General features: G+C 41.7%; 1 protein-coding gene across 1 annotated transcript in view; it reads left to right on the top strand.

Annotated features, from left to right (window-relative positions):
- The window catches only part of LOC124789267 (dipeptidase 1-like), a 1,467,693-nt gene that overhangs the window by 373,037 nt on the left and 1,072,225 nt on the right, over window positions 1-22,431 (top strand). The window lies entirely within an intron of this gene.

Genomic DNA, 22,431 nt, shown 5'->3' with positions numbered 1-22,431 from the left:
AACTTTCTTATGAGGTTTACTCAAACTTCGGTTTTTCGGCTGTGTGAAACTGATAATTTAAGTTTCGCTTTATTGATAAAGGAATCAATATTATTTATAACAGTAGCTAAACATCGAAGACTTTATCTAAATAAAATGAATCTTATATTGCTGCTTGTTAAGAACATTCTTGTGTTCGTAATGTTGTTTAGTTTCCAACTTGAGACAGATAGATTCACTTTTCCGCTCTTTCTGCAGCTGTGTTTCTGTTAGTAACACTCACTATAGCGTATTTTACAACTAAATCCTCACTTCAGTCCATTTTATTGCGTTAATTTATTGTATCCCTTTGTTAAGTAAATTATCTTCTCCCATAACTAATGTGCTGATCTCACTGCGTGGCCGTGCGACATTAACCTTTTTCTTCTGCTTGAGAGACAGCTGACAGCGTGACCGTGATACACGGCACTGAGGGAGGAATTTCAGCCAGCAATCCCTGTAGAGTTTCACAATTTATTTTGATACCAATAATAAATTAATATGAGAATCTCTGTAGGGACTGTTTGCTGCAAATAATTCGTTAGTAGAAAAAGTCTAACTTTAGTATAAAACGTTGAAACACTATAGTCCGACTAAAATTACTTGATAGTTGACGTCTGTCACTTGCGGCTAGAGTGTTGCCACATCGGCTGCAGCTACCGCTCGGTTTTAGATGACACACACATAGGGCGGGTCACTTCACAAATGCTGTTAGTGTACACTGAGGAACCAAGGAAACTGGCGCACCTACCTAATATCGTGTGGGGGTCCCGTGATCAAATAGTACACATACGTAATGTCATCTGTCAGAGTCGTATGAAGTATCAGGGGTCCCATATCACTCCAACTGTGCACGCCCCACACCATTACAGAGCATCCACCAGCTTGAAACAGTCCCCTGCTGACATGCAGGGTCCATGGATTCATAAGGTTCTCTTCGTACCCGTTCACGTCCATCTCGATACAGTCACATATGAGACTCGTCCGGTCAGGCACCTTGTTCCCAGTCATCAACAATCAAATGTCGGTATTGACGGGCGCAGGCGAGGCGTGCAATCATAAAGGGTACACGAATGGTCCTTCGGCTTCGAATGCCCATATTGATGATGTTTTGTTAAATGGTTCGCACGCTGACAATTGCTGAAGGCCCAGCTTTGAAGTCTGCAGCAATTTGAGGAAGGACTGCACTTCGGTCACGTTGAACGATTCTCTTCAGTCGCCGTTAGTCCCGTTCTTGCAACACCTCATATGGCTGCAGCGATGACGTTGATTTGATGTTTTACCGGACTCCTGATATCCACGGTAATCTCGTGAAATGGTCGTATCTGAAAATCGCCACTTTATCGCTACCTGGGAGATGTTGTGTCCCATCGCTCGTGCGCCGACTAAAACATTACTTTCAAACTCACTTAAATTTTGATAACTGGCTATTGTAGTAGCCGTAACCTATATAACAACTGCGCCAGACACTTGTTGTCTTATATAGGCGTTGCCGACCGCAGCGCCATATTCTGCCTGTTGCATTCCTCTGTATTTGAATACGCATGCCAATACCAGTTTCTTTGGTGCTTCAGTGTGTGACACGAAGCAACGCTGGAAGTGCCGCCGCGAGGTATATCGGAAATGCGAGATACTCTGTCGACTGTTGGTTTTAAGTGGCCAATGACTGAACTGCGCCAGACTATACGTTTTGTAGCTAACCACAAGCTCGTAATGTGCAATTGTAATCCGCCACAACAGCGGTCAACTCTCTGCCGCGGAACTAAAATCGCAATTGTTATTTCTCGCTATCGTTGGTTAACCGAAAGTATGCTCGAACTAGCTACAAGTGTTGTCACGCCATCAACTGCTGACCAGTCCTCGTTGGTACTTCGGTGCAAATTATTATCGATATGGGCAGATTCCAAAACTAAAATTAATGATGGGAAGAAAAATAAAAGCAAATAAAGACAATACGATGATGAAAGTGACGCGCCAAAGAATTAGAAATAAAAAACTGCGTTTGAACCAGTTAATTGAATATAAATAATAATCAAATTACTTTGATTATAATTAGAAATAAAAATAGTTTCCCTACCTTCTACGTGGTTCAAACCGAAGACCTTAAACACATGAGATACACAGGGTGAGTCACCAATTATTGTCACTTAGAATAACTCCGAAAATATGAAGGTAGCTGAGAAGCTTGTGAGACAAATGTTGCATGCGACCATGGGGGCCATAACATGATGTTGTTTTTTTTTTTTGTTGCTAGGCAGGGTTGCGTCAGATATATGAAGTTCAACTTTGTTTTCTTTTTTAATTTAATGCTGTAGTTTGGTACTTATTTTCTGATAGCGGCTATCGAGACGAGTCCAATGAAGTGTAATAGTAAGGTCTTTAAAGGTCAACGAAGGTCAAAAAGGTGGCACGAAAGTTCATTTACAGAAGTTGTTCGAAGTGGTCAGTATGTTATGTTAACTTTGTATTTCGCAAACTTGCCATCAGTGCCGCAATCTTCTTATCATAGACTGAGTTGTATTCCTTGTCACATCGGCACTTATGGAAGTACATGCTCTGACAATTCTCTCTCGTATATAGTACAAATAGTAAATATTCGCCGAATACAGCATATCCATCTAACGTGCCATTGACATGTAAACACCATTCGACGGTTTCGCAGTACAGCACTGATAGGAACGGGAAGACTAGTAATGTCGAATCAGGAGATTGTGAATCGCGTATTCCTTCGAAAAACAAGTCGATATCCTTCTCATTTACGGAGAGCGCCAATGAAATTCAGTGAGAGCTAGAGACTTACTGAAAGACATCCTCAACGTGCTCACCCTACACGTCGTACATTTAAATATGTGTATGATAAACTGAGAACAAATGGATCATTAACGCAACGGAAACATATTCGGCAAAGGAAAGTTACTAACGGGGAAACGGAAATTGGTACTCTTGCCACTTGCGAGCTAACATCCGATAGATGTTTGGGCTCACATGCGGCTCCTCTTCGTCGAAATTTCTTGGCTCAAACTCGTCCAGGGCTTGAACCGGACGTGTCACATTATACGCCCTAAATTAGACACTTGTGGCCCTTTGGTTAAATTGTCTGGCTGATGGAATGTTTGCAAAATACAAAATTAACATAACATATAACAACAGTAATAATAGTATCGGGAACAAAATTAACGACCCAAAAATGATGGAGGCCACACAGTTGCGATTTGGTTAGAAAATGTTTATCCAGAAAGAAACCTAACTGTGAAAGTGGTCGTATTTAGAATTACTATTACACTCGAGCGCATATCTATTTGACACAGTTCGACCATTCACAATCTCATCGCAAAACACAAGTCCAACACTCCACCTCGATATTTACGCGAAAAATAAGAGTTCACACCAGGTGCGCGGCTGCTCACCGCTCAGAGACTGAGTCCCGCGATACCACACAACCAGACATTTTCTGAGTCCTTCCACCTCCTAGCTACATAACGACCGACTGTCCGCTTTCGCGTCTTAATCCGAAATGTACCCTTTGGTGTCTCCAGTCGAACTGTACCGTATGGTGTCTCGACCAGAACTGCCCTCTGCTCATCTCCAACAGCGTTTCGTGCGCGCCGAACATCTTCGCTCAACTGATTAGCGCAGTTCCCTTTCCTGAAGCCGTCCATCTGTTTGGCTACAGCTTATTCTACATTATTGTATATTTCAACGTTTATTGCACATTTTAAATAATCAAAGCTCGACCACTTCCACGTTATAAGTAAAGTAACAATTTCCATTACATAAAACCAATTCAATTTTCTTCTTAGCCTTGAATGTCGCGGCCAGTAGCCTTGCACCAATGTGCTTTCTGATACATAAATAAAGAACGAAAGTAACTATTGTGCACTAAACCTTACAACAAATATTCTACTACCTAATGATTCAATAAGGAGGTATGCTGTCACTTTTCAATGTGTTTTGGGTGGATGAAATGATGATCTGATGCTTAATTGAAAATACGTAATTTAAATTTACTATATCTTTTAAGGAAATAAAGTTACAGAGTTGATATTTACACCATTTGTCAATTTAATGATGCGCTTCTATATGAAGTGTCGATCGTTAAGATCGACCAAAGCGTTCAGATTTTAGCATTCAGGTCTTTGCACAAAACTTATTAATTTCACTTTAACAGTAAATAAATCCTAAACTATTATAGATACACTCAATATTCAAGTTTTATTGAGATCACAATGAAATCTCATGAAGGATGGCAGATTAAAATTGCTGTGACTTCATTCCCTGCATTACTACCGAATTAAATAGTTTTCACAAATCTTTCCCTTCATGGCCGATCTCAGGTCCGCCATATTTAACACTGTTACGTAACCTCGGCCACAATAGCCTTCTACTGGGTTTCCGTATGACGCAGGTTCTCGTCTGTCTCACTCGCACACTGCAGCGCTTAGGCCCCAGTAGACAATGGGCGCCTGCGTGTTTCCCCTTCTCATGGTGAATCTGCGGCCTTTGTGGCACGCGGTCCTGGACGACAGGGTTCGTTTCACAATTCCTGTAGCCTGACTTTTTCGGTCATATATTTAAATGAGAGCGCAATGCTCACACACTGTGATTCGAGATCCTTGTGTTAGTTTGCGTCAAATTGCAAGGGAATCTGGCATGAGCCAAAGTAGTGTTGTTCGTGTTCTACGAGTACATCGCCATAAAAATCATCCTTACCATATCAATCTCCACCAAGAATTAACTGGTACGGATAGTATGCGTCGCATTGAATTCGGCGATGGGTTCAATTTCAGATTCAGAGGGATGATACATTTATTAATTTGATTTTATTTATTGACGAGGCTACATTCACGATCCATGAAAATAATAATTTGCATAACATGCCTTATTGGGCAACTGAAAATCCATGTTGGCGGCGGCAAGTTGCACACCAAAACCCGTGGTCGGTGAATGTATGCTGGGGGATTCTGGAGGACAGAATTATAGGCCCCTATTTCATCGAAGGAAATCTTAATGGTAGGAAGAACACCACATTCCTGCAAGAAACTGTTAGGTCTTGTACTTTTAGGAACAAGAACAGAATGTGCTATCAACACGATGAGTGTCTGGCACATTTTCCGGTGATGGCTAGCAATGAGTTGCAGAGACAATTCCCAAATCGTTCGATTGGACGCGGAGGAGATGTGTCGTGGCCGGCTCGTTCGCCGGACTTGACGCCACTGGCTTTTCTTGTCGTGGGGATTCGTAAAAGACGTTGTTTATAGAGACCTGCCAACTGTACCTAAAGATATGCGAGAGAGAAATGTCAGAGCATATGCTCCGATAAGCCAACGTGATAAGGAATACCATTCAATCCATGATACGAAGATTGCACTACTTCATTGACACCAATGGTCATCACTCCGAACACCTATTGTAAATGGACATTCATGCCACCATTTAGACCTTCGTTGACCTTCAAAGACCTTACACGTCATTGGATTCGTCTCGATAGCTGCAGATTTCTTCACTTGCGCCATCGGGTGGAAGGTGGTGGGTACCTGGGTTCCGCTTAATAGGTCAGGAGTCCATTACACACCTCGGAAGCGGCTATACGGGTAGCAGGGGCTGTGCGGAAGGGACTTGGTGGTTTCTTAGGTTAGAGGGTCTCCGGGAACCATCGGAAGGGAATGCAAAGTACATCTATTTAAAAATGCTGATAAAAATTCTCTTACGGCCATTTTAAGAGACAGTCTCCACTCCTTCCGATCTCATCACGTAAGCGTAGAAAAGATATGGAATGATTTCAAAAGATAGTATCGACGGCAACTGAGAGATATATACCACATAAATTAATAAGTGATGGTTTAGATCCACCATGATACACAAAAAGGGTCAGATCGCTGTTGCAGAAGCAACGAAAAAACCATGGTTTTGCAGAAGTTCGAAATATAGCCTGTACTTCAATGCGAGAAACTTTTAATAATTTCCACAACGAAAGTCTGCCTCGGAATCTGGCAGAAAACCTAAAGACTTTCTGGTCGTACGTAAAGCACACCAGTGGCAAGACGCAATCAATACCTTCACTGCGCGATAACTGATGACAGTGCCACTAAAGCAGGGTTATTAAAGACGGTTTTCCGAAACTCCTTCACCAAAGAAGACGAATTAAATATTTCTGAACTCCAATGAAGAACAACTGCGAAGATGACAAACATAGAAGTAGATATCCTCGGTGTAGAAAAGCAGCTTAAATCACTTAAAAAAGGCAAGGCCTCCGGTCCAGATTGTATACCAGCCATGTTCCTTTCAGAGTATGCTGATGCGATTGTTCCATATTTAGCAATTATACACAACCGCTCGCTCACAGAAAGTTCCGTACCTAAAGACTGGAAAATTGCTCGGGTCACAGTAATACCCAGTCAGGGAAATAGGAGTAATCCACTGAATTACAAGCCATTATGACTAACGTCCATATGCAGAAGTGTTTTGGAACATATACTACATTCTAACTCTATGAATTACCCCCAAGAAAACGATTTATTGACACATAGTCAGAACGGATTCAGGAAACATTGTTTTGTAAAACACAACTAGCTCTTTATACTCATTACGTAATGAGAGCTATAGACAGGGGATGTCATATTGATTCCATGTTTTTAAATTTCCAGAAGACTTTCGACACCGTTCCTCACAAGTGTCTTCTAACCAAACTGCGTGCCTACGGAGTATCGCCTCAGTTGTGCGACCGGATACGTGATTTCCTGTCAGAAAGGTCATAGTTCGTACTAATAGACGGAAAGTCATCGAGTAAAACAGGAGTAATATGTGGCGTTCCCCAAGGAAGTGTTATAGGCCCTCTATTGTTCCTGATCTATGTTAACGACATAGGAGACAATCCGAGTAGCCCTCTTAGATTATTAGCAGATGATGCTATCATTTACCGTCTTGTAGTCATCATATGATCAAAACGAATTTGCAAAATGATATAGATAAGATATCGTTGTCGGACGAAAAGTGACAATTGACCCTGAATAAAGAAAAGTGTGAAGTTATTCACATGACATCTAAAAGAAATCCTCTAAATTTCGATTAACCGATAGTCCACAAAAATCTGAAGGCAGTAATTTCAACTAAATACTTAGGGATTACAATTACAAGTAACCTAAATTTTAACGATCACATAGATAATGTTGTGGGCAGAGCAAACCAAAGACTATGATTCATTGGCAGAACACTTAGAAGGTGCAACAGATCTGCTAAAGAGACTGCTTACACCACGCTTGTCCGCCATATTCTGGAGTACTGCTGTGCGGTGTGGGATCCGCATCGGGTGGGACTGCCGGATGACATCGAAAAAGTACAAAGAAGGGCAGCTCGTTTTGTATTATCGTAAAATAGGGGAGATAGTGCCACAGACATGATACGTGAATTGGATTGGCAATCACTAAAACAAAAGCGTTTTTCGTTGCGACGGGATCTTCTCATAAAGTTTCAATCACCAGTTTTATGATAACCGTGCATGGGACGCTAATCCGCGTCTTGTGTGGAAGTACCCGGTAGTGTTTGATTAGTCCTGCGTGTGAAATGTGTATATTTCATTAGCATCCTTGTGTGTGTGTGTGTGTGTGTGTGTGTGTGTGTGTGTGGTTTGGTTTTGTGTGGTTATCATGTGTTACGAAATACGAAATAAAAGTGCTAGACTCATGAATCGGGATCAATACACAGCAAGAAAGAGTGCCAGACAAGGAATTGGAAGTGAACCAACCAACTGTTGTCGCTGTTTGGCTATGGTGAAAAGTTCAGGCGTGACGTTGACCGCTCTGATTGGAGGAAACCAGATCCATCGCGTAAAGTTTCATCTATCAAGTAATTTTAATCGGGCTATAGTTCCGGGCTTCTGCAGTATTGTCGTCTTTACGGGATACCGTTAGGGATGTGGGTTTACACTAATGTGTGACCACTGGCCAAGAAACAATAATAATTCGTGCGTTACATGTACGAGACAACAAATGTTTGATTAATATGTCATGCGCAAAACCTTTCAGAGTTTGTAATTCACTACAGTCACTACGAAATCATTTCCGGTGGATTCACTCAAAAGAGTATCTCAGTACTTCATCTTTCTTATTAAGGTTCATGGCCCCAGAGTTGCAAATCTAGTCGTAAGAAACCTTAATGGTCCCCATATCTGAAGGTAAGTTCCGGAAATTTCTTCTACACTGTCGTTGTCAACCGGCTTTCAGCTTCAGGAAGAGCTACATATTGCAGTCAAATTTACAGTTACAGGTTCGCACATAAATGCCAGTTTACTGTTTGTAAAGCACTTCAGTATGACAATAAACCGAAATTTTATCATTCAAATATTAATGTTAAGGCCTTCGGTACACAATATTTCCATCATAGCAGCATACTCTGTACTGCAGAGCTTTTTGTCTTTAGGAATACATGGAGGAAGGTATGTCAGAAATGTTAGGAGGAATCCTCGGGCATTGTGCGTAAGATGTTTTAATGATAGCAGTATTGGCTTGCTGGGACGAATGCAGGTACATTAACAGTCGTGATATCAGTGCAAAAATTTACATCTACATCACCTAAGGCCTCCTTGATATCACTAGTTCTCATGTGCATGGGATATAAAAACGGACATTGAAGTGATGACATTTCTTTCTGTGTGATGCATGTGCAAACTAAAAACGTAGCTTCATCGAATTAAATTCACCGAAAAAAAAGGAAATGCAGTGAATCGAAATGAAATAAGTGGGCATGTTCAGAAATGCTGAAGGTCAAAATAGTGATTACGTCGGGATACTTGAAAATTTGTCTGGAGGCGTGAGAGGTTAAAATGACTGCTCGGTGTAAGCGGCAGATCCAGGATCGGATCCCAGTCCGATATTAATGACAACTTGTCAGGAAAATTCATTAAATGCGTAGTTCTCAGAGCAACACCCGTAAAGTACTCTTCGCCGTTGCAGGGAGACTATAAGCGCACGTGTCAGCTGGGAAGCTGCCGGCATCATGCCACTGTGTATGGGCAGTAAAAGGTTTTATGGAAGTAGTCGGGGCGCCCCGGCGGCGCTTCCAGCTTTATGGCTGGTCAAGCGGACGTCTCTCTATGGACTGCGTCTACTTGTTCCGATGTGGGGCACCACGTGGCCCCACTGGGCTGGCAGAGCTGCCGCGGTCCGGCGTTATGAAAGGGGAAAGATGTATGTAGGCCAGCCATGCCGGTAAACAGACTCTCACAAATCCCGCGCCTCTCAACAGGAGAGTTAAGCATTTTCTCCCACTCTGTAGCCAAGTCTAAACAGGACAGCGTAGGACTTCAGTCAATGAATTCTTTGTGGCAGAGTGGGAATGAAACCTCGGTTGAACCAACCAATTTCAGGCATTTCATCGATTCCTATAACCTGGATGGTACGGCTGAAGACCACAACCGAATTATTGACTGGTGCTAGTCAAAAACAAGGTGGTGCATCGCTGTCGACAGGACATTAGACCATACTTTCCTTTGTGGGGGTCAGTATCGTGTTTGTTGATTTCGGATACTTTTTCAGTTATCTATTACTTGAAGATTTTCACAAAAAGTGTAAACTGAGTCTCTATATGAGATCTCGTTCTTCATATAACTTACGGGAAAGCAGTTGGGCTACGTAGTGGACAACAGCAGATATTTCGAGGGGAGCACACTCTGTTATTCACAAAACAAAACTTCCGCAAGTAACCGTCGTGCAAAATAATTTAAAACCTCGGTTTGCAGACGGAAAGATAACACACACACACACACACACACACACACACACACACACACACACACACGCACACACACACACACAGTAAACGCTAGTGGCACCACGCAACCAAAGGTGACCGACGTCAGAATTTATCGCTAGCTAAAATTAATAATCTGTTTTCGACAAGAGAGAGAGTAGGACTCTACGTAGAATTTAAACAAAAATCTCCATCTGTATTTATGAGATCATTTGCTAATTTCATTTCAACTGCTTCCTTTACAACGCCATCCAAATAGCTGGGAGTGATTGCCATAATCTCCACGTTGTTATATTCCACAGAGTGACCGGTGCGAAGACTATGTTCGGCAATGGCGAAATTGGTAACGGTATTAACTGTCCCCGCATAGACACTGCCTTCAGTTTAACTCTTCAGCGATGGTCGCGTCTCCTAATCATGAACCTTAGCGTAACGGGAGGTGAACAATGTTGCAGAAGTTCATGTACCATTTGAACATTCATTTGTTTGATATCTTGAAATAGATCTTCTCTAAATGTAGAGTTGCAGTGTTCTTTGCCCTTTAAAATATGGCCTCCTGTCGGAAAGTGTTGTGGGCTGTCGAGTACCAGTAGAAAGGTTACCAAGATGAGAACAACCCCACCGTGGATAGAATATATATAAAATTCCTATTACTGACTTGTTGGTACAAAGCTTTAATTAATGTCATCAAGAGAAAAAGAAAGAAATGCGGTGTTAGTGCCAGCTTGTCTACAGTTCATCTACTTAACACACGAATTCTAGGTCGTTCTTGGCTTTCAAGAAAATTGCAGAAAGTACGAGCATTATGAAAACGAACAGAAAAGCAGTTTCTCCTCGTGGTTTTGTAGAGGGAAGACCTGGGATAGGATATGGTGCAGATGTAACACGGGCGAGTCCTTACAACGGCCTCAGTATCTTTCTCCCCTCTGTGACGGTGGGGCATTGTATAGCTTCCCTTCCCCTTTGTCTCGATCACAGTCTTTCATGTTCTGCATTTTGCAACGTTTAATACAACATTCAATGTCTTCTACTCATCAAGGTCATATTTTAGGTCTAAACATGAAGATCGTAGAGTAATTAGAAGAAATAGATGTTACTATTTCGAGACACAGACCGCCGTTATTCTCCGCAGGGTGTCTCATGCAAGAGAAACTACGCGTTCCTCCGCCTCTAGAAAAAGGTTGCAGAACACTAATTTCGCCAAGTTTTCGCTTCCTTTCCTCGCCTTGCCTCGGTGTCTTGCATAGCGAAATACGTTCACTGAATAAACGTCTGTTTCCACTTCACTTACTAAAACAGTTTAGCCTCAAAAATAAAAATTTAAAGCCACAGTAGGCACCATAACTTGTGGGGCGGCTGGTGGAAGTTATACCTGTTAATTAATGTTTGGTTTGTAATGTAGAAACATTTCCCGGCCGATGCACCAATTGTGGGGCGGCTGGTGGAAATTATGTTGTTATATTTAAAATGTAGAATGCAATGTAGAAAAGATGCATTTCCCGGCCGATTAACCATATGTGGGGCGGCGGGTGGAATTAATTGTTATATAAATGTTCCTATTATTTATGCTGTTGTTTTGCCGTTCTCAACACTAACTACAATTTTGGCAACCAGAAAGTGATTAGCAAAACGTGAAGCCTGTAATTAGAATTCCTAGTGCCCAATTCATCTGAGAAATACACTTATAGCTACAGCTTATAGCTCTGAGGAATTAGGAGATTGTCTGCGATTCATAATCAAAACGATCCTGTAAAAACGTTCGCTATATTCTGAAAGTCACAGATAAAAAAAAAAAAAAAAAAGAATCTACACAATCCAACTACCAGAGCAGTTCAGAGTCGAGTCTAATGCGCTGATGCAACTATAATTGTCCAAATTAAATGTTTTAGTAAATGCTCGCCATAATTTGATGATAATGTTCATCAAACGCAATGCTAAATAATGGTAGAATGTCTGTCCCGCGGCGGCACGTGAAAATACGACATACGCATACTGAAGATATATCATTAAAGTTATCCCAGAATTAACACTTCACTCGAAAACGATTTCATGGTTACGCGTATCCCGAGTAGCCTATTACGGCATCCGAGGCTGTTTGTAGCAATGATATCGACGCGACGCGACTCCCGACACAGATGGTGTGCTATTCAGTGTCTGAAGAGAACTGGGGCCTTTTTTCCTCGTGCAGCGTTCTTATATATAAAGCCGCGGCTAAGGGAACGCCTGATCAAATCGGCTCTCTGGACTAGCCGCTGGGCTAGTAATGCACCACTTTAAGTTATTGAATAAATCATCGCTTCCTTTGCTGATGGCCGATGAAGTTCCCAATTTAAATGTGCATTCAGCACACAGGTAAGTAATCATAATAAAAATCTGACGTGGCTAAGTCAATTATTTTGGGCGAGAGAATTAATTTAATTACACTGCACGCAGTAGACGAGCACTGAACTTGCCCTTTGGAGATACGCTATTGCTATAGTTTTATAGTTATTCAATTGAAACTTCTCACATCTTTATGATTATAGCGGATCTCCCTTCTACTTAAATTTAAACATCCTAGCCTTATTTAATCGCCTACTTAGTCTATCTTGCTTCCTTAATTTTTAAGATAAAAACCAGAAAATTATGTATTTCAACTAAAATTTTAATTTGTGAGATGCAGAATACTGTTTCTACTAAATTATTATGAAAAAAGAATCTAAATATAAATTTTTAAGTCTCTAGCTCTCTTCTGTTGCGCCAATGATTTTTACAGAAAAACGTCCAAATTTCGAAAATGGTTAAAGTTATTGAACTGACATTCAACACATATTGATTTAGTATTACTCCTGACATGCTAGAAACGTTTCAGGTTATTTACTTGATTTTTAAAGTATTGCGCAACATTTATGACGTCAGAGATAGTTACAGCAGACTAGGCTGGCACACAATGGAAAGACTGATGTGAATTTTATACGGCGTGAGTAGGCTGCTTCCCTACAAACTGATTTAAACAATTTGTAAACGAAACGCTTTGAAAATATGACTAAAAATAGTACAAACTGTTACGTTACATAGTAAAGCTGGTTTGACACACTGTCTTCAATGACTGTTGTTATATTTCTCTCTTTTCTTTACGAAAGTATGTAACGGGCAAATTTTCGTGTAGAAATTTATAACACCATTAGGAGCAACAAAAATATTTCCTCTTATGTACCCATACAGGAAAATATGCAACTAGCTCATGTTATGATAGTTGTAGGTTTAGGTTTGAAGATCACTAAGAGAAAGCCATCATCGATTATCGGTCACACGACCACACCGAAACTGCTCGGTGCTCAGTACTGTTGAAAAACAAATTCTTTTACGTCCAAACAAGTGCAGCAGTCGATCTGTACAAACGGTGTGATGTCGCCATAGAAACGCATTGTCCGACGATTTCGCCATGAGAATTGAAAAACTGTCATGAAACATACATTTGGTTGTTTCTGCACTCTGTCGTCTGATCGGGGAATACTCATTTCCAAATGCGACATTATGTCCATACACTACAACACTTACGGAGCAAGTTGACTCGCCAGAAGAAATAAACAATGAGATCTAGGAAATCTGTATTTTGATTTGTTCTGTACCGCAGTATGAGTGTGCGGTCATGCACATGCAGTTACAACTGATTAAAATAAATATAACTTGTAATTGGCATCTACAAAAACAATAAACCTTTATATAATATTAGTTTATTTGTTTTCGTTGGAAAAACATTCATTGCTCCTTCCTTCTTTCGAAGATTCTTGGTTACTAAATGACACAATTTGCATTACAGATCCAATCATAAAAAACAGTGGTTTTTATATTCGGTCGGTGGTTTTCCTTATGATCGCTGTAATTTTCTCTGGGGTACTGCTGGCGATCGGTTCTTCTGATACGAAGAGACACTGAGCTTTCCTACGACATCAAAATATTTTCGACTTCTTAGTAGCGTAACTGATGTACAAAAGGTATGTTATTGTCATCTATTCGAAAAATTCTGTGTTTTCCATCACTTTTGTGACATTTCTCTACCTCTGTCTCAAATATTGGTTCAAATGGCTCTGAGCACTATGGGACTTAACATCTGAGTTCATCAGTCCGCTAGAACTTAGAACCACCTTAACCTAACTAACCTAAGGACATCACACACATCCATGCCGGAGGCAGGATCCGAACTTGCGATCGTAGCAGTCGCGCGGTTCCGGACTGAAGCGCCTAGAACCGCTCAGCCACCACGGCCGGCTCTTAAATATTGTTGGCGTACATTGCAGTAGGTACTGGGAGATGAAGAAGCTTGCACAGGATAAAGTACCATGGAGAGCTACATCAAACCAGTCTCTGGACTGAAGACACATAACAACAATACATGATTTTGTAGTCAAGGATATTCCGTAGCGTTAATACACTGCAAACGTGTTTGTAAACATCAAACTTTAGTCACCTTCACGTAACGAACAGTTCAGCGTTTCATTACAACCACTACCCCCTGAATTTTATTTTATTCAGGTTTAGGATGCGTCTTGCGTCTGTTTGCAACGTTTTGAGACAATCTTAGACTCTCTCACTATTGAGCCACTGAAGTTTTCTTCATTTATGTGAAACTTAATAACCTCCCCACAACACAATGTGCAATGGAAGTGCAAAGATATGACGACATAGCAAGTAGACGATCTGTCAGTAGGGCGGATACTACACTAAAAAACTAGTTTGTCAGAAACGATAAATAATCTTTAATGTTACCATTGATGCAATTCAAACCTGTTACATACTTTAGTTTGGCGTTAGTCAGCTGGTCAGCCAGCAGTAGCCGGCCTAGACACGTGCAGCAACAGGGAAGTAATCGACTTTGTTACATTTTATGAGTTCCTAACCAGGAGTTAATTGTAGAGTTGCATCTATGTGCTTTGTTAGTTTAGTTTCTTGAGTTTCTGCATGTTAATTTAATATAAACACTTGCCGCACTTTCGTTTGTTTCGGAAAGTAAACCGATTTTATGACATACTACAAGTTCCTAATCAGGATCGAAGTATTTAGTCTCACCTGTGTACTTTGGTAGCTCAGTTTTTGAATCTCTGCATGTTAATCTAGTATATTGTACACAATTCTCGCATTTTCCTCCATGTCTATAGTAGAGATCTGTAGTATGTGTCAATTGACATTGTTTACCAGTGTAGTGTAGTTTACCACAGTCCTTAGTATGGTTAGGGACTACGATGGCTGTGTGCTGATACGAGCCGAGCTGGCGACACTTCGCTCTCAGCTCCAGGCTGTGATGGCTTCGGTTACACAGCTTGGAACTGCAGTGGATGGGCAACAATACTGCTGTGGGTCAGCCGTGCGGATCCAACGGACGTCCAGCACGTCTGAGCCCGGCGATCGGCCTGCACCGGCGGCCAGCCCACTGAGGCTTACCATTCACCCATGGTCGGGTGGGAGGTCGCCTCAGGGCGTGGCAGGTGGTGAAAGACTTCCCAGGAGGCCGCACGTAAGGCCTCCCCATTTAGTGTGACTAACAGCTTCCAGGTGCTGTCTGTGGCCGACACTGTCACTCAGCCAGATGCTGTCTCCTGTCCTGTTTCAGAGGAAACGTTGCAGCCTGCAAGACCCGGGCAGCCACAGAGGGTGGGATTATTGGTAGGGGTATGGGGCTCCATAGGGACATGGCTGTCAAGGAGGCGAAGAAAGCCGAAGTGCACTCGGTGTGCATCGCAGGTGGAGTCATTCCAGATGTAGGAAGGGTCCTTCCAGATGATGTGAAGAGCACAGGGTGCAGCCAAATGCAGGAGGTGGCTCACGTCGGTACAAATGATGTGTGTGACTTGGGATCGGAAGAGATGCTGGTTTCGAGATGCTAACATAAGTGCTAAAGGCTGCCAGTCTTGTGCGAAATGAAACCAAGCTCATCATTTGCAGCATAACCGACAGGACACATCTCAGATATCTGCTTCAGAGCCGAGTGGAGAGAGTGAATCAGAGGTTCAGACGGTCCTGCGACCGTGTAGGCTGCAGATTCCTCGACATGCGCCATGGGGTGGTTGGGTTTAGCGTTCCGCTGAACAGTTCAGGCGACCTCTACATGCAGGAGGCGGCTACACGGATAGCAGGGGCTATGTGGAGTGGAATCGGCCGAGTTTTGGGATGTAGGGTCTCGGGGAAATACAAAAAGGGTTTCAGTCTCAAAGGGTGCAGATTATACATAGTAAGAATATAAATACAGGAATTATCGGTATAACAGTTGTTAATTGTCATAGCTTTGTTGTGAAAGTACCAGAGTTGAAAGCGCTAATAGAAGGCACTGATGCTCAAGTCATTACCGGCACTGAAAGCTGGCCAAAGTCGGAGGTAAGTGTACCCGAAATTTCTGCGAAGAACCTGACGGGCTTCCGAAAGGATAGGCTAAACACAGTTGGCGGTGGTGTGTTTGTTGCTGTTAGAACTAGTTTACGTTGTAGCGAAATTGAAGTAGACAGTTCCTGTGAGTTGGTACCGGCAGGGGTCATTCTTCACAGGTGGGATAAAATTATAATTGGATCTTTCTACCGACCTTCCGACTCAGGTCATGCAAATGCTGAAAGGTTCAAGGAAAACATGAGTTTGATTTCCAACACGTAGCCGACTCATACAAATAAAGTTGCTGGTGACTTTCATATACCCACGATATGTTGGCGAAAATACATGAATAATTCCGGAGGTATGCATAAAGACCATCCGAAATTAAGCTGAACGCATTCTCTGAAAATTATTTCGAGCAGTTTGTTCATGAGCCCACGCGAATAGTAAACGGTTGTGAAAACACACTTGACCTTCAGCAACGAATAATCCTGAGCTCCTGTCGAGTATCAAAACGAATACAGGGATTAGTGAACACAGGGCTGTCGTAGCGCGATTGAGTATTGTAATCCCCAAATGGTCCAAAAATAAACGTAAAATATAACTATTCAAAAAGGCAGATACCAGTAAACTTGACGCCTCGCTGGGAGACAATTTCCTCTCCTTCCAAAACAATAATGTAAGTATACACCAGATGTGGGCTGAAATCAAAGAAGTAGTGTCTACAGCAATTGAGACATTTTACCAAATAAATTAACAAACAACGGAGGTGATCCCCCTTGGTACACAAAACGGGTCAGAACACTGTTGCAGAAACAACCTAAAAAACATGCCGAATGTAAACAATAGCAAAATCTCCAAAATTGACGATCTTTTATGGAAGTTCGAAATTTAGCGCGGACCTCAATGCGAGATGCGTGTAATAGTTTCCACAACGAAACTTTATCCCGAAACATGGCAGAAAATCCCAAGAGATTCTGGTGCTATATAAAGTATGCTAGCGGCAAGACACAGTCAATGCATTCTCTGCGCCATAGCAATGGAAATACTATCGACGATACTGCTGCGAAATCAGAATTGCTAAACACAGCCTTTCGAAATTACTTTACCAAAGAAGACGAAGTAAATATTCCAGAATTCGAATCAAGAATAGCTGCCAACATGAGTAACGGAGTAGTGAAGCAACTAAAATCACAAAGTAAAAGCAAGTTTTCTGGTCCAGACTGTATACCAATTTGCTTAACAATCATATGCAACCCCTCGCTCGACTGAAGACCCCCACCCAAAGACTGGAAAGTTCCACATGTCAGACTAATATTCAAAAAAGGTAGTAGGAGTAATGGACTAAATTACAGGCCCATATCGTTAACGTCGATATGCAGCAGGGTTTTGGAACATGTATTTTGTTCGAACATTATGAATTACGTCGAAGAAAACGGTTTATTGACACACAGCCAAAACTGATTTAGAAAACATCGTTCTTTCGAAACACAACCAGCTCTTTACACGCACGAAGTGTTGAGTGCTATTGACAAGGTATTTCAAATTGATTACGCATTTCTAGATTACCAAAAGACTTTTGACACTATCACACAAGCGGCTTGTAGTGAAATGGCGTGCTTATGGAATAACGCCTGAGTTTAGTGACTGGGTTCGTGATTTCCTGTCAGAGAGGTCACAGTTAGTAGTTTTGAGGAAGAGCCATCGAAGCAGTGATTTCTGACGTTCCCCAAGATAGTGTTATAGGGCCTCTGCTGTTCCCTCTCTATAAAAATGATTTAGGAGACAATCTGAGCAGCCGTCTTAGGTTGTTTGCAGACGATTCTATCGTTTATCGTCAGGTAAACCCGCCAGAAAATCAAAACAATTTACAAAACTGTTTAGAAAAGATATTCGAATGGTGATAAAATTGGCTTTTGTCCCCAAATAATGAAAAGTGTGAGGTCATCCACATAGTGCTATAAATAATCCGTTAAACTTCGATTACACGATAAAACAATCAGATCTAAAGGCCGTTAATTCAACTAAATTCCTAGGAATTACAATTACGAAGAACTTAAATTGGAAAGAAGTCATAGAAAATATTGTGGGGAAGACTGCGTTTTATTGGCAGGACACTTTAGAAGTTGCGACAGATCTACTAAAGAAACTGCCTGCACTACGCTAGTCCGTCCTCTTTTGAAGTACTACTGCGCGGTGTGGGACTCTTACCACAGAGGATTAATGGAGTACATCGAGAAAGTTCAAAGAAGAGAAGCACGTATTGTATTATCCCGTAATAGGGAGGGGGGGGGGGGAGTGTCACGGATGTGATACAGGATTTAGTACGGATACTATTAAAACAAGGCGTTTCTCGTTGCGGCGTAATCTTCTCACGAAGTTTCAATTACCAACTTTGTCCTCCGAACACGAAAATATTTTGTTGACCTACATAGGGAGAAATGATCATCATAATAAAATGAGGGAAACCACAGCTCCCGTGGAAAGATATTGTTTGTTGTTGTTGTGGTCTTCAGCCCTGAGACTGGTTTGATGCAGCTCTCCATGCTACTCTATCCTCTGCAAGCTTTTTCATCTCCCAGTACCTACTGCAACCTACATCCTTCTGAATCTGCTTAGTGTATTCATAAGATATAGCTCTTCGATTTTACCGCGTTCTGTTCGAGAGTGGAATAATACAGAATTATTGTTAAAGTGGTCCGATGAATATTCTGGGAGACACTTAAGTGTGATTTGCAGAGTATCGATGTAAGTGAATAAATAGCTTCAGTCACAAAATTATTACATTTCCCCGCTTTCATCTGTATTAGTTTTCTATTAGTATTCTACTCTCATCTTTCTCTTCATCCATACATAGTATGATTCGCTAGATACAAACCATTAACATTTAAGCAATATCATTTGCACTACATATTGTTTCATACACAGTATAGCTATCGATCAGCCAACAATACTTTTCAATACATATAGATGTTTCATTGTCAAAGGATTCATAGCATATCTGAAGCGGTAGGGAGCTGGTTGTTGAGTGGTAAGGTGCAGAGCAAATTAAATCTTACTCCCACAAGTAACAGTTTATTATCAGTTAAACCCCAAGGCAAGTTTGCTTCTTCCAAATGTCTGAATTCCAACCGGCGTCTCAGGGTCAAGAACACACACCGCAAGTTTGGCTGTCGTCTTCACACGATGTTCAAGCTACAGGGTTGTCAATACAGCCGTGGCAACAGCGAACTGTGAACTGTCACCGAACGGGGTGGCGCAGTGGCTAGCACACTGGACTCGCATTCTGGAGGACGACGGTTCAATCCCGCCTCCGGCCATCCTGATTTAGGTTTTCCGTGATTTCCCTAAATCGCTCCACGCAAATGCTGGGATGGTTCCTTTGAAAGGGCACGGCCGACTTCCTTCCCCGTCCTTCCCTAATCCGATGAGACCGAAGACCTCGCTGTCTGTTCTCCTCCCCGAAACAATCCAATCCAATCCAAACTAAGAACTGTGAACTATATACAGTTTAGCTGAAAGGTCCGTCAGCACACGCTGAAGCGCCAATCAAACTGGTATGGGCATATTCAAACACAGATATATGGAAACAGGCAGAATACGGCCATGCGGTCGGCAACGTCTGTATAACACAAGTGTCTGGCGCGTTTGTTAGCTCGGTTTCGGCTGCTACAATGGCAGGTTATCACGATTTAAGTGAGTTTGAACGTGGTGTTACTACCGGCGCAGGAGCGACGGGACACAGCAACGCGGAGGTAGTAATGAAGTGGGGATTTTCCCGTCCGATCATTTCACAAGTGTACCGTCAGTATCAGGAATCTCGCAAAACATCAAATCTCGGACATTGCTGAGGGAGGAAAAAGATTCTGAGAAACGGGCCCAACGACCACCAAGAGAATCGTTCAACGTAACAGAAGTGCAACCCTCCGCAAATTAATGCAGATTTCAATTCTAGGCCATCAAAAAGTGTCAGCGTGCGAATGCAACATTGATTTGGGTTTTCGGAGCCGGAGGCCCACTCGTGTACCATTGATGACTGCGCGACACGAAGCATTACGCCTCGCCTCGCCTCGCCTCGCTGACATTAAACTGCTGATGACTGGAAACATGTTGCCTCGTCGGACGAGTCTGGTTTATAATTGTATCGAGCGGATGGACGTGTACGGGTACGGAGACAACCTCATGAATCCATGGACCTTGCATGGCATCAGGGGACTGTTCAATCCGGTGGAGGCTCTATAATTGTGTGGGGCATGTGCAGTTGATATGGGACCCCTGAAACGTCTAGATACGACTCTGACAGGTGACACGTACGTAAGCATCCTGTCTGATCACCTGCACCCGTAGTGCATTCCACGGACTTGGGCAATTCCAGCAGGACAACGCGACACCCCAAACGAGCAGAATTGCTACAAAGTGGCTCCAGGAACACACTTCCGATTTCAACTTCCGATGGCCACCAAACTCCCCAGATATGAACATCATTGAGCATATTGGGATGCACTGGAACGCGCCATTTAGAACAGATCTCCACCCCGTCGTCCTCATGAATTTATGGACAACCCTGCAGAATTCATGGTGCCAGTTCTCTCCAGCACCAGTTCAGACATTATTCGAGTTCATGCCACGTCGTGTTGTAGCACTTCTGAGTGCTGGTGGGGTCCCTAAACGATATTAGACAGGTGTACCAGTTTCTTTGGCTCTGGTCGTCACCTCACTGTCCCCTGGCGGGAAGATGTCCTTCAGTTACCTAGCAACCGGACAGAGACATCCGCTACTACTGATACAAGAGGGTGGTCCATGGAATTAGAATGGCAGGGATGGGAGAAACTAACTGGTTAAAACCGATACCTGTATTTTAGTTCCGTATCCGGTATTTTCCGGTATTTGTTTGGTCTCAGTTATAACAGGTTTATCGGTTTACCATACCAGTGGTGCAAATAAGTTTCGTTTTAATTGAAACTTTTGTTAAAACGAGTTTGGTAGAGCGTTCTGCTCGTCTGAAACATTGGTTTCGTCTTTGGGTGGCATTGTTTCCCGTCAAAGAAGCCAACTTACAAATCAAGACGTTATAGAACAAATAATTATGAACAGATAAAAAAATAAATATTCATCATACATAAATTTGTTATTGAAATTTTAACTATTACCATGTAATTGTTCCTTGTAAGTGTTACATTTTGGCTACTTTTTAAAATGTTCATCTGAATTTCTATTAAATATCATCTTTGGTTTGGCAGAATAAAATCAATAGTATTTGACTTTCCATACATAAGCAAAGATATATTATCGGCTGAAAGCAGGTTTTACCTTCTAAATAGTTAAAGAAAATGAATACTACAGATTTTAGACAAAACCTGTTTTTTGGCTGCTATTTCTATGAGATAATACAAGGAAGTCGTGGCAACAGAAATAAATTAAAACTTATCATTTAATTCATAGTTCGTAATATAAATTGAATGTAGCTGATCTGCTGTCTGTGTCTACATAGTATGCCTTCATCTGCTGGTAGCTTTTGGAAATGTATGCTGCGTTCGCATCGACCATCTCTTCATAATTATGCTGGACAGATGTAGGTGATATTTTAATTTTAACTACTGGTGCAGCCTTTTGCACGATTGTTTTATGCATCTCCGCTGCAGGATGTGATTTTAGTAAGTGACTAAAAGTTTTGTGCTTGTAATACTTTGGTAATTTTCATGTATACTTAAAGCTACAAGCGTTTGTTTTTCTTCTGTCTCAGTTATGTTGATAAGTTTTTTGCTAATGAAGGTGTCTTCCTGTGTAGGTGTATTTTTGCTTCTGATGAAAGTATATTTAGATGTACCGAAACCGTGGTAAGGGTTTCAATAAATCTTTATCCTGCAACAGTTTGGCTGTTATCATTTACCGTGATGATATTTGATTGTATGTATCTTGAAACTTGTAATGCAAAAATTTGATAGAGTTTTAGAATCCTTCACTACTTTTCGATGTTATTGTTGGAAATTGCAACAATTAAAAAAATTAAAATTGGTTAATTCGGAAACCAGGTTTTTGAGCGATTTTAATTGTCAGGTTAAACTGAAGCTGAAAAAAACCGATGCAACCGAAAACACCTTGTTTCAGCCATGTCTAACGCACAGTCAACATCAATGAATTCAGTAGCTGTATGCCGCGTATACGAGGCCTAGGTGAAAAGATCGGTGTTTGTATAAATGTGGAGTACCATGGGTCCAATATCATCTTGATCTGCAGAGCAGTATTGTCTACATGGCATTATAACGTTGCATTGCGTATGTTTCGTTAAACTGGATAATTTGGAATACTTTGCGGTTCTAAAATTCTTTT

This window comes from Schistocerca piceifrons, chromosome 3, assembly GCF_021461385.2.
Source record: "Schistocerca piceifrons isolate TAMUIC-IGC-003096 chromosome 3, iqSchPice1.1, whole genome shotgun sequence".
Classification (NCBI taxonomy): domain Eukaryota; kingdom Metazoa; phylum Arthropoda; class Insecta; order Orthoptera; family Acrididae; genus Schistocerca; species Schistocerca piceifrons.
This window is presented reverse-complemented; position numbering and strand designations above follow the sequence as displayed.